At 49.9% G+C, this 9,891-nt stretch overlaps 1 long non-coding RNA gene across 2 annotated transcripts; it reads left to right on the top strand.

The window, feature by feature from the left end:
- Positions 1–4,506: 4,506 nt before the first annotated feature.
- On the top strand, positions 4,507–9,475 carry LOC140621955 (uncharacterized). 2 transcript variants are annotated; one of them, XR_012021699.1, is made up of 3 exons: positions 4,507–4,674; positions 7,264–7,376; positions 8,695–9,475. It is a non-coding gene; the product is annotated as an uncharacterized lncRNA (long non-coding RNA). The 2 variants fall into 2 exon arrangements; XR_012021698.1 differs by lacking the exon at positions 4,507–4,674 and adding an exon at positions 6,459–6,531.
- Positions 9,476–9,891: the final 416 nt, after the last annotated feature.

Here is a 9,891-nt window from a genome sequence, read left to right as displayed (position 1 = left end):
AGCTGCGGGTGAACAGAACTCTGCATTTATGCTGTGCACAGAAAGCTAAGTACACATTATGGTTTGTGCTCAAGAAACAGATGAAGTGTGTGATTTTGATCATGGAAGGGCTGAGCCCCCATTTGCAGTAAGGTCAGAGACAGGAGAGGGCCATTGTGGGAAGCTGGGTGCCAGGAGACATCAGGACCACGGGGGCTGTGCCAGGTCCAGGGCCCACGGACAGGTGGGGGTGCATGCAGGCTGCAGAGGCCCCTGCCCAGTGCACCCCTCAGCATTGCTGCAGGAGCTCCGTGCCCGTTACTCACTCTGGGGTCTCTCTGGCGGATTGACCATTTCCTTGTTTCTGCCCTTTCGGGGATGGAGAGTGGGGCTGGCAAAGCCTTTAGGAAAGAATGTGTCTCTCTCAGAGAGGAAGTGAAAGACAAACACAGCAGTGCTTTCTATGCAAAGACAAAAGGAACAAAAAAAAAATCAATCAAGATGTATATGTGCAGAGGAAAGGAATAAAGTATAACTTCATCTGCGCCGAGAGCTCACAGAAGTTCCTTTCAGAGCTCGCCCCGACTCCTGTCTTACTGACTTTCAAAAGTGCTTTGTTTATTCAAAACCACATGGTGTATCCAGGACAGATCTTTCCTTTGCCTTAAACCAATCTTCAAAATAAATAAAGAATACAAAGAAACAGCTATAAAAGGAAGGGTATTCTGCAGCGAGCCAACACGGACGTAGAGGGCGTGATGTCACAGCCTGCGCACTCCGTCCTCGGTGCCACACCATGCCGGGTGTTCCTGGGTGACGTGCCGTCTCACCCTACTGAGGGCCCTGAGGGCCACACCTGCTGGCACTCCCTCACCACTCAGGTGCAGAACCTCCCCTTCAAGAGGAAGATTTGCTTCTGGAGACCACGGATTGTCTACCAGGAATTCTTGAGAACAGAAGAACTAAGGTGCCTTGGAAATCAGAGCCCAGTGGCGTTAAGTCATTTCCATGCTCTGAAAATAGCCAGCCCCTCCCTACCCCTAGCAGGTGGCCCAGATGTAGCCTGGGGTCCAGCTCTGCCCCACCTGCTCCCCTCGACCAGGGCTACCACCAGAACTACCACAGCCTCTTGGCTGAGTTGGGGCCAAGGTTCCTTAGAGGCTCAGAGGTGCTCCTGGAGAAGTGGGTGTTACTAAGTCAACCTTCTTTTACAACAACCAGTATGGGTGGAAGTGGATGTGTAATGACTTGGGTCGATGCCTGGTGTTGCCTCCCGTGGGGGTGACAGGGCCCGATGGAGGTGGTGCTTGTGGAGTGGTGGGAGGTGACATTGCCTGCCACATGGTCCAGATGTGTGAGCTTCGCTGCCCTTGCGTTTGGGGGTGTGTGTCAACTGGCAGAGGACGTGGTGCCAGATGATCCATCAACACCATGACACCTGCTGGGAGGTGTCTCTGGAGCTGCAGAAATATCTGCTCTGAGAATAGACTCTTGGCTTAGAGTTTTCTGTTAAAATCCAGAGTTTCTTCTACCAATAACTCTCCATCCCCTTTGAAGCTCCGGACGTCAATTGTAAGGGTTTTCTGGTTGCAGTAATTACATGTTACTAAAAGCAGAGCTGCCTTAGTTGTGTGGGATGGAGCCTTGGAAATGTAGCGCCGACTGGGAGAGCCCACTTTAGGAGTCCAGCCAGCTCAATCTGGGGCCTGTTACAGGATTCCCCAAAGAAAGTTCCTCAAGGCAGTTATTAGGTCACCACAGTATCCACCGGTGGGGGACAGAGGAGGGGATAGGACATGTCGGCCCACGGGGGATGGCTCCGGAGGCAGTCACAGAGAAGGCCTGGGCAGTCCAACAGCTGGCGGTCCTCCCTTGAACAACTGCGGAGTCAGAGCTCCAATCCCGTATTTAGGGATGGCAGGACTCGGGAGATGGTAGGTGGGGAACACAAAATGTGAGGCTCCAGATATAACACATGAGAAACAAAAGGAACAACCTCTCATACATTGAAAGTGAGAGCAGCGTGGCTACTCTTTTCTAACGTTTGAGCTACACCTGTTCACCTGCTCACCTGCTAACCCACTACACCTTCTCGACACCCCTTACCAGTTGCTTGGGTTGGCAGCCTCCGGGCACGCTGAACACAGGGGAGGCCCAGTCACACCCTCTGGGCTGGCGGGGGACCTCAAGCCGGGCTGTGCCAGCCCCCCGTTGACTGCCTGTGCCCAGGAGCTGGACCCAGAGACTAGCCGTCGACCAAGGACAGATGCAAATGGTGATAGGAGGAGAAACAGAAGGGGCTTTGGGGTGTCCTGAGTGTTCCCAGAAGCCCCCAGGGGCACTGAGACCCAGCTGCCCACTCACCCAATCAGAGTTCCTCTAGAGCTAGGGAGCCCAGCGGGGACACGGAGAGCTGCTCTGATGACTGGGGAGGGGTCAGACTGGTTCTGAGGGTTCTGTGCCCACTGCATTTAAGCTTCCCTCCACACCTGTGTCTACGACAATGGGGCAGTTAAGGCCGGTCCCGGAGTCACTCAATGATCTTCATGAGTATCACCTTAGATACGGCGGTGGGTTTTGTCACCGGGGACCACGTGGATGGGCGTGCCTGCCCTTCTTCCTCGCACGTTTCCAACTGGTGCCATAACCCTGGCTCGAACATGAGCCCACAGCTGCCAGAATTGGGAAGGAGGAAGGGTCAAGGGTGGGCTCAAGGAAGCTTTGACAAGGTGTAGTCAAGACCCTGACCAACGTCTTAAAGCCCCCAATGCCGTTCTTCAATATCTGTGGGTAAAGTAGACTCGGGCATTGTTAAAAAGCAAACAGTTACGGACTATAACTAACTCCACTTAGTCCAAGTGGTGGCTGATGTTATACATCAACTTGATTGGTCCATGGGGCGTCCAGATACTTGGTGAAATATTATTCCCAGTGGGCGTGTGAGGGAGTTTCTGGATGAGATCAGCATTTTAGTCAGTAGACTGAGTCAAGTAGATTGCTCTCCCCAGTGTGGGTGGGCCTCAAGCAATTAGTTGAAGGCCTGAGTAGAACAGAAAGGCAGTGACAGGGAGCTCCTCCTCCCTGCCGCCCTCAGACTTGAGCAGAAACATCAGCTGTCTGGATCTCGAGCTGCCAACTTCAGACAGGTACGACACCACCGGCCCTTCTGGGTCCCCAAATTCCCACTGGCCCTGTAGGTTTCAGGATGCCGCCTCCATGATCATGTGAGCCAACTCCTCACAATCAGTCTCTTTATATATACCCTACATGTGCCATTTCTCTGGAGGGCCCTGACCACGGAACTGAGTGTAGGCCAGAATGCCCGCCAACTCTGTGGGACTTTTGGGGATGCAGAGGGCTCAGGCCCAGGACTGAAATGGTCCTAGGATCTCAGTTTAATGAAAGAGCACATACCATATACACATATATCAATTTATATTTGATGAAACTCTTTACCAAGAATGTGTAACGTTTTTCCCTTCATGCAAAGCGAGCCAGATGAGCTCTGAACAGCATCTGTGGGCTTTCATCCTTGGGGTGAGGAAAGTGTCCCTGTCACCCCTTGAACTGGCATCTGTGGGACCTTGGGTAAGGAAGCTTCCCCATTTACAAAGGAGCAATGATGGCTTTCCCCATCCCCAAAGCTCTTTGAATGGAGCAAGTTCATGTGCAGGGAAAGGCTTCCTGAGTGAGGGGGGTCTGGAAAGTAAGAAAAAGCAAACGGCGAACCATGGTCCCACTTACTAGCTGCAGCAGAGCTTGCTAGTTGTACAGGCTTGGGAGCTTCTGGATTCACCATCTCTGGGTTACAGACTGGGGGGTGCTTCCCAGGATTCCTGGATGAGGGGGTGGACCTCACAGCATGACATTTCTCAGACACAAAGCACCTCTGGCAGTTGGCCACGTAAGCTGCTTTCCCAAAGGTTCATGAACGTAACAGACCGAGTCATTCAGGGTGGCAGAGGGAGGATCGGCTGCTTTTGCCAGAGGGGGTCCATGGCCATTTCTCTACCCTGCTGAAATAAAGGGGCCAAGTCACTGACTCACCCTCGGAGCGGCAAAACCACCAGCCCGCGTGTTTTTAGACCAGGATGCTTTGATTCCGATGGTTGTGCAGCCTCCACCCTGGGCCGCGCCAGCTCAGCCAAGCTGCTGGTTCCCAGATGGACCGAGGCTTGAGTTCTCAGAGTCATGACCACGGGAAATTCTCCTTCTCCCTCATTTATCCAAAGGTATCTCTGAAGACTATGTGACAAATGTCACTGTGATGGGGACTTCATTTGTGATGCCCGTGTGCTCTGATCCATCTTGCTTTATTGCAGAGTCACCTGAGAAGAGCAGGTGGATGGAATCCCGTTTAGGTGATTGAAGGGAGCTCCTCCATAAGGACATCCATGTGAAACTGGCCGGACGCCCCTGTGCCTTCAGTCAAGTGACACACGGGCGTCTCACACAGCGGGTTTCTGAAGGTGAATTACACCTGCGAACCAAACAATCCTCACTTGTCAGAGGTAAGAATCTCACAGGGTCTGGGAGGAGTACCATGGCTGGCCCTGCAACGGGGGCAGCCGTGGGAACCTGCTCTGCAACATCCTGGTTAGGAATGGATCAAGACCTGAAACGTCTTTCCAGGTTACAGAGGAGGCCACTGAGGCAGTGTAGGACACCAATTCACTCAGAAACACATGGCATGAGGTAGTTGATCACACTGGCTCCATCTAGGATTTGCCTTCAGGGTCTGGCTCACAGAGCAGGGACGAGGCTGCCCACCCGCCTCCACTCTCTGGAGCATCCGCTGAGGGTCACCAAGTGTCTGGTGGGACAGTGACCGTGGGCTCTGCCCTGCATGTGGGGCTGGGCCTCCATGTCCATCTGTCCTGGACCAGCTGCCCCGGGAAGTCTGTCTGTTGCCGAGAGTGGGCCCAGAGGGAGGGCACCTGGGTCAAGCAGGGCGGCCACTCTTCCTGCCATTCCTGTTGGCCTCCTGTTCTCGCTGTGGCCTCTTTTGGTTCCCCAGGTGGGTGCAAGTTGTTCTACTCATCACAGAGGATCCCAGTTTGTCGAATCAGTCTCAAGGTGTCCTCGAAACCCAACAGCACTGGCCGGGCAGGACCCCCCCAATCTTTGAGTGGCCACACTGTGGGGTGTTTGTTTCCCCAAGTTCCTGAAAGCTAATAATCCAGCTTCTGTCTGTTCCCCTAGCCCGAGGGGTGGAGGCCGCCTTTTGCAGTTGCTCCAAGATGGTGGAGTGGGCTCTGGGGCCTTCCCACTTGCCCGGTGTGCAGCACGTCCTCCCTTAGGATGACTGGTGTGGCTCTGTCTCCCCGCCGGCCCCTCGCAGGTCTAGGGGCCTCCCCCTCGGAGCCTGGCTCTCTGAAAGCAGAGGTGAGGTCACCCCTTGTTCCTCTTCCCTGCTCTGCCCACGGCACTCCCCATCTGCACAACCCTGCCTGGGCAGGGCAGCAGGGCCCAGGTGGGGCACGCAGCACCCCCACAGTCCAGCACTGATGTGGGCGTGGGCGCTGGGGGGATAGACAAACCTCTGGCACGGGGAGAGCAGACAAGACTGGAGCTTGGGGACGTTTAATTATCCATTAATCCTTATGTGTTTAGAGAAGAGATTTTTCATACAGCTCACCTGGAAAGAATGTTCTTTGGTGTAAAACTCTATTCTATTCATAAAAAGCTCCCTTGACTTTACTCTGGCAAATGCCCAGCTCCAGGTTACATGTCTGAGGAGAGCTTTATACAAATAATACAAACAGTGTAAAATTTAGCTTCAGTCTGTAACCCTCACCCCTATATTTTAATGAACAATAATGACTCCAATTGAAAGCAAATATTTTATACCTTGTGGTAAGCTTTCTGCCACCTGCCGGTGGAAGCTGTTCCCCTGACCTCTAACTCTGTACAGCAACTGCTCTCATTTTCTTCCACCTTTTGTGAACAGCGTCATTAGATGGCTCTTTGCTTAACGTTCCGGGATTGCCCCAAATGAGATTTCTCGTTGTATGCCCTGCTAGAAAAATGTCCTTGAAGGCTTGGTTTCGTCGATGGCAAGAGTGGCCTGGATGCCTTTTGCCTTCCCTGTGCCAACACCGCGGGGTGTAATGTCCCAGGGCCGCTGCACGTGCCTGAGGAGTCTGGTCCTAACCCATGGGAGGCAGCCTTGCGTAGAAGGGTAGCCACACACCTTGGACGGAGTTGCCTCGGGGCAGGATGACTCCAGGACAACACATCTGAGAACTGCAGTGAGGACGTTGTTTCTTATAAATATTTAACGAACTTTCTAGAATGTACCCAGACTTAGAGAAAAGCTGCCACCATAGCACAGGGAGCTCTAGCATGTCCCTAGCTGTTTTCCCTCTCCCAGACCCTCCATTGTGATGCAGCTTACACATTTGTGAACCAACATCTCTACCAACCCCACACTTGATTGAAACATCACTAGTTTCCCCCTAATGTCCCTTTTCTGTCGTGCCCTCACACTGGTCTATGATGGTATCAGACTTCCCTTGTTTTCGGTGACAAGGAGAATCGCGGGGAGTATTGGTTAGATTTTTTTGTGGAATGTCCCTCAGCTTGGGTTTGCTAATGTTTTTCTTATGGTTAGACAGGGTGTATGGATTTGGGGGAAGAAGAGCATAGAGGTAAAGTGGCATTCTTCTCACATCATATCTGGGGTACATGACATTGATGTGACTCCTCATGGGTGAGATTCATCTTGATCAGCTGGCAGAGCAGTGTCTGCTGGATTTCTGTGTTTCTTCCATTTCTTCCCATTTCCATACTGTTCTCTTTGGAAGTAAGTCACTCATTGCAGCCCACACCCAAGGGGAGAGAAGGGTTATTTTTCTTTTCTCTTGAACTTTAGCAAAATATCCCAAATCCTTTGCTTCTCCATCATCATACACTTTGATGATCCAAATGTATTTGGCAATGTCATTAGGAAACATGCTGATTTATCCCCAGCTCTGCTCTGTGGATTGGGCCCCCATGCGTGTAATGTGTGTAATGTGTGTAATGTGTGTAATGCATCCACTGCTCTTAGGAGACAGGTAGTGGATGTCCCCTGTCTTCCAGTGCAGGAAAACTAATCCTGAGTAGATTCTCATTTGGGGCAATGAAGATACATAAAAACCCCTGCAAGATAAGTAAAACAAAGCCAAAAACAAAGAAAAAAAGTCCCTATTATTAGGAAAAAAAAAGAACTATAGTCCTTAGATAAAAATATAAAGGAAAAATCTGAAGTCCATTTTCTCTTTTCTTTCTGGTCAATGCAAGTCTTCACAGCTGACTCAATACTTTTCTTTCAAGAACCTTGGTCTCTCTTGGAATGCTCCCAACTGTTCACCTTCATCTGGCGGCAGGGCCACTAACATCTCAAGCTGCAGCAGGTGAGGATCATGGACCTCAGAGCAGCCACCTGATGCATGAGAGGCCATAGATGTCCCCCTGAGTTGCCAGCCCACCCTTCCCTCTGGCTTGTCCCTTGGCTCAGTGGGAGGTTCCATGGTGGAAACCAAAGGAGAAGAACAGCCGTAACATAACTGGTCCCAAGGACCACGTGAAAACACTGTAGTCAAGTTCTTTTGAAATAAGTTGCTCACTTGCCCTATTTCTTTCCCAGTTAAAATGAAAGCAAATATCCAAGTTCTTCTTCATTCACATCAATGAAGAAGTTTTAATATTATGACTTGTTGTCTAAAACTTTACCTGTATTTGTGTATTTATGTATCTACATACATATATGTATGTGTGTGTATGTGTATTTTTTCATTTTCTAGAAATACAAATCAATGTATAGAAAACCCATGATTTGATTTTTCACCACAAGTTTCCATTGCTTTGGGGATCTAGAAAAGTCAACAAAACCCGATTCTCCATAACAGCACTGCTCTCTAGGGCCTTCGTGAGGATAAATACGTGGCAAACACTCAGAAGAGCCCCTCACATGGTATTAGCACTCTGCAACGTGAGCTTCTTTGTGTAACTGTATTTGTCAGTCTGGGCACTAGAATAGAAATACCACAGGCTTAAACAACAGATGCTTAGTTTTCACATTTCTGGAGGCTGGAGATCCAAGACCATGGCTCCAGCAGAGACTGTGCTACTGAGGACTCCTCCTTAGTTTGTAGACGGCTGTCTTCTTGCTGTGCAATCCCATGGCAGACAGGTGGACAGGGCTTTCTGGGCTCTCTTAGAAGGTGCTGAGCCTATTCATGAGGGCTCCGCCCTCAGGACCTAATTGCATCCTGAGGGCCCCCACCTCCAAATGCCATCACATTGAGGGGTAAGATTTCAACATATGAGTTTTAGGTGATACACAAACAACCAGTCCATACACCAATTAATTGTCATAAATGGTGGATTGTATAAAACTAAAATTCCTTTCTTGCCACTCAGCAATAACATCAAGAGAAAACATAGCAGATTTCACTGCTCTTGGTCTACACATATTAGTACCACAAAACCCTCCCAGAAGGAAGACATGCAGGGACCGAGGCTTTTTTTGCATTTAACTAAATATAAAATTTCAGTGGTATTTATTTGAATTACATCTGAGAGCTGATAGAGCCTGTCAGTGTTAAAATGCTATGAAAAAAAAACCACATTTTGCTTGTAAGTGACTTTCTCTGTATGGTGTAATGGGAATGAATAATAAAAGTGAAAAACTTTTCAGGTATCTGCTCATGGTGGCTCCTTTTCCAACAGGGACACCTTCCCTCAGTGGTGTATCACATCGTGATTGTGTTCAGTAAAGGATGATTGACGTGCATGACCTCTCCGTGGGGGAGGAGCAGCTCCAGTGCTCTCCTTGCAGGCAATGTGCACCTGGATCAGGGAGCCCAGTGGACCCACAAACAAGCAGGCCAGGCTTTGGATGGAACTTTAAACCCTTGGTTAGACATCTTGGAGCTCCAGGGACCCTGGTCACCCAAGCTTTTCTTGACTCAAACATGCCCTCGGTTAGCACCTTCTGTGTGTGAGTTTCCAGACCCAGGGTGTGGGAAGGTCTTCTCATCAAGGAACAGTGTCGTTTCAGTAAAACTGCAATAGCTAATGCTTGCAGTCACTCACCCATACCTGCATATGAGACATGGCCTTGGGGACCTTAGCTTGTGGGAGTGTGGGAGGGACTCTTACTGCCCTGTCCCCCCAACCAGGACTGACATTCTCTGGTTGCTGGCTTCATTTTATTCTTCATTTCCTTGAGGGTTTCCCCAGAGTCAGGCCCTGGGTGGTCCCATATCCCTCCTTTGAGTTTCCTCCTGGAGGAACTTGTCCTTCAAGCATTTACTTCTAAGTTGAAGCTTTCTGGGACCTGCTTTGCCAGCATCACTGTGTTAGAAAGACCCCTGTTGTCATAGCAAGGCAGTGAGACTGAACCTTTTCCAGTGTTTCTGCTGAGATGGATGGGCCATCTCACTCATGTGTGAAGCTTGCAGGAAGTTAGCACATCTTTCCTAGAGAATCTGCACCCTGACTTCCAGTAGCCATGGGGTCACCTTGGTTCAGAACTTGGCTCATTGTCGTCAAGTAGCAGAAAAACAGTGCACACACCTGTTGACTGTGGGTTACTTGGTGAAGGGGTAATACCATGGAGTCAACCTTAGAATCATAAATGGTTAATTTTGGAAGATAAATATGTGCTTTCTGACTCAGGATCCAGATTTATTTGTCACTTGCAATAGCCAGAGACCAAGAGTTGCTTTTGCTTATAAAATCAACCCCAAACTTCCCCTCATTTATAAGTTTATCTAATCAGTGCCTATTGAGCATTAATTACGGATACATCATGGGTTAGGACCTGGATCCACAAGGATAAGCAAACCCAACACTTACACTTTCTGAAAGTGGGGGTCAAAATCTCTCTACCCTTGGAGCCCAGGCCCAGTGCAGTATTCACTC

The sequence above is a fragment of the Canis lupus genome, chromosome 31 (genome assembly GCF_048164855.1).
Source record: "Canis lupus baileyi chromosome 31, mCanLup2.hap1, whole genome shotgun sequence".
Taxonomy (NCBI): Eukaryota; Metazoa; Chordata; class Mammalia; order Carnivora; family Canidae; genus Canis; species Canis lupus.
Note: the sequence above shows the minus strand (reverse complement) of the source record. Positions and strands in the feature narration are given on the sequence as shown.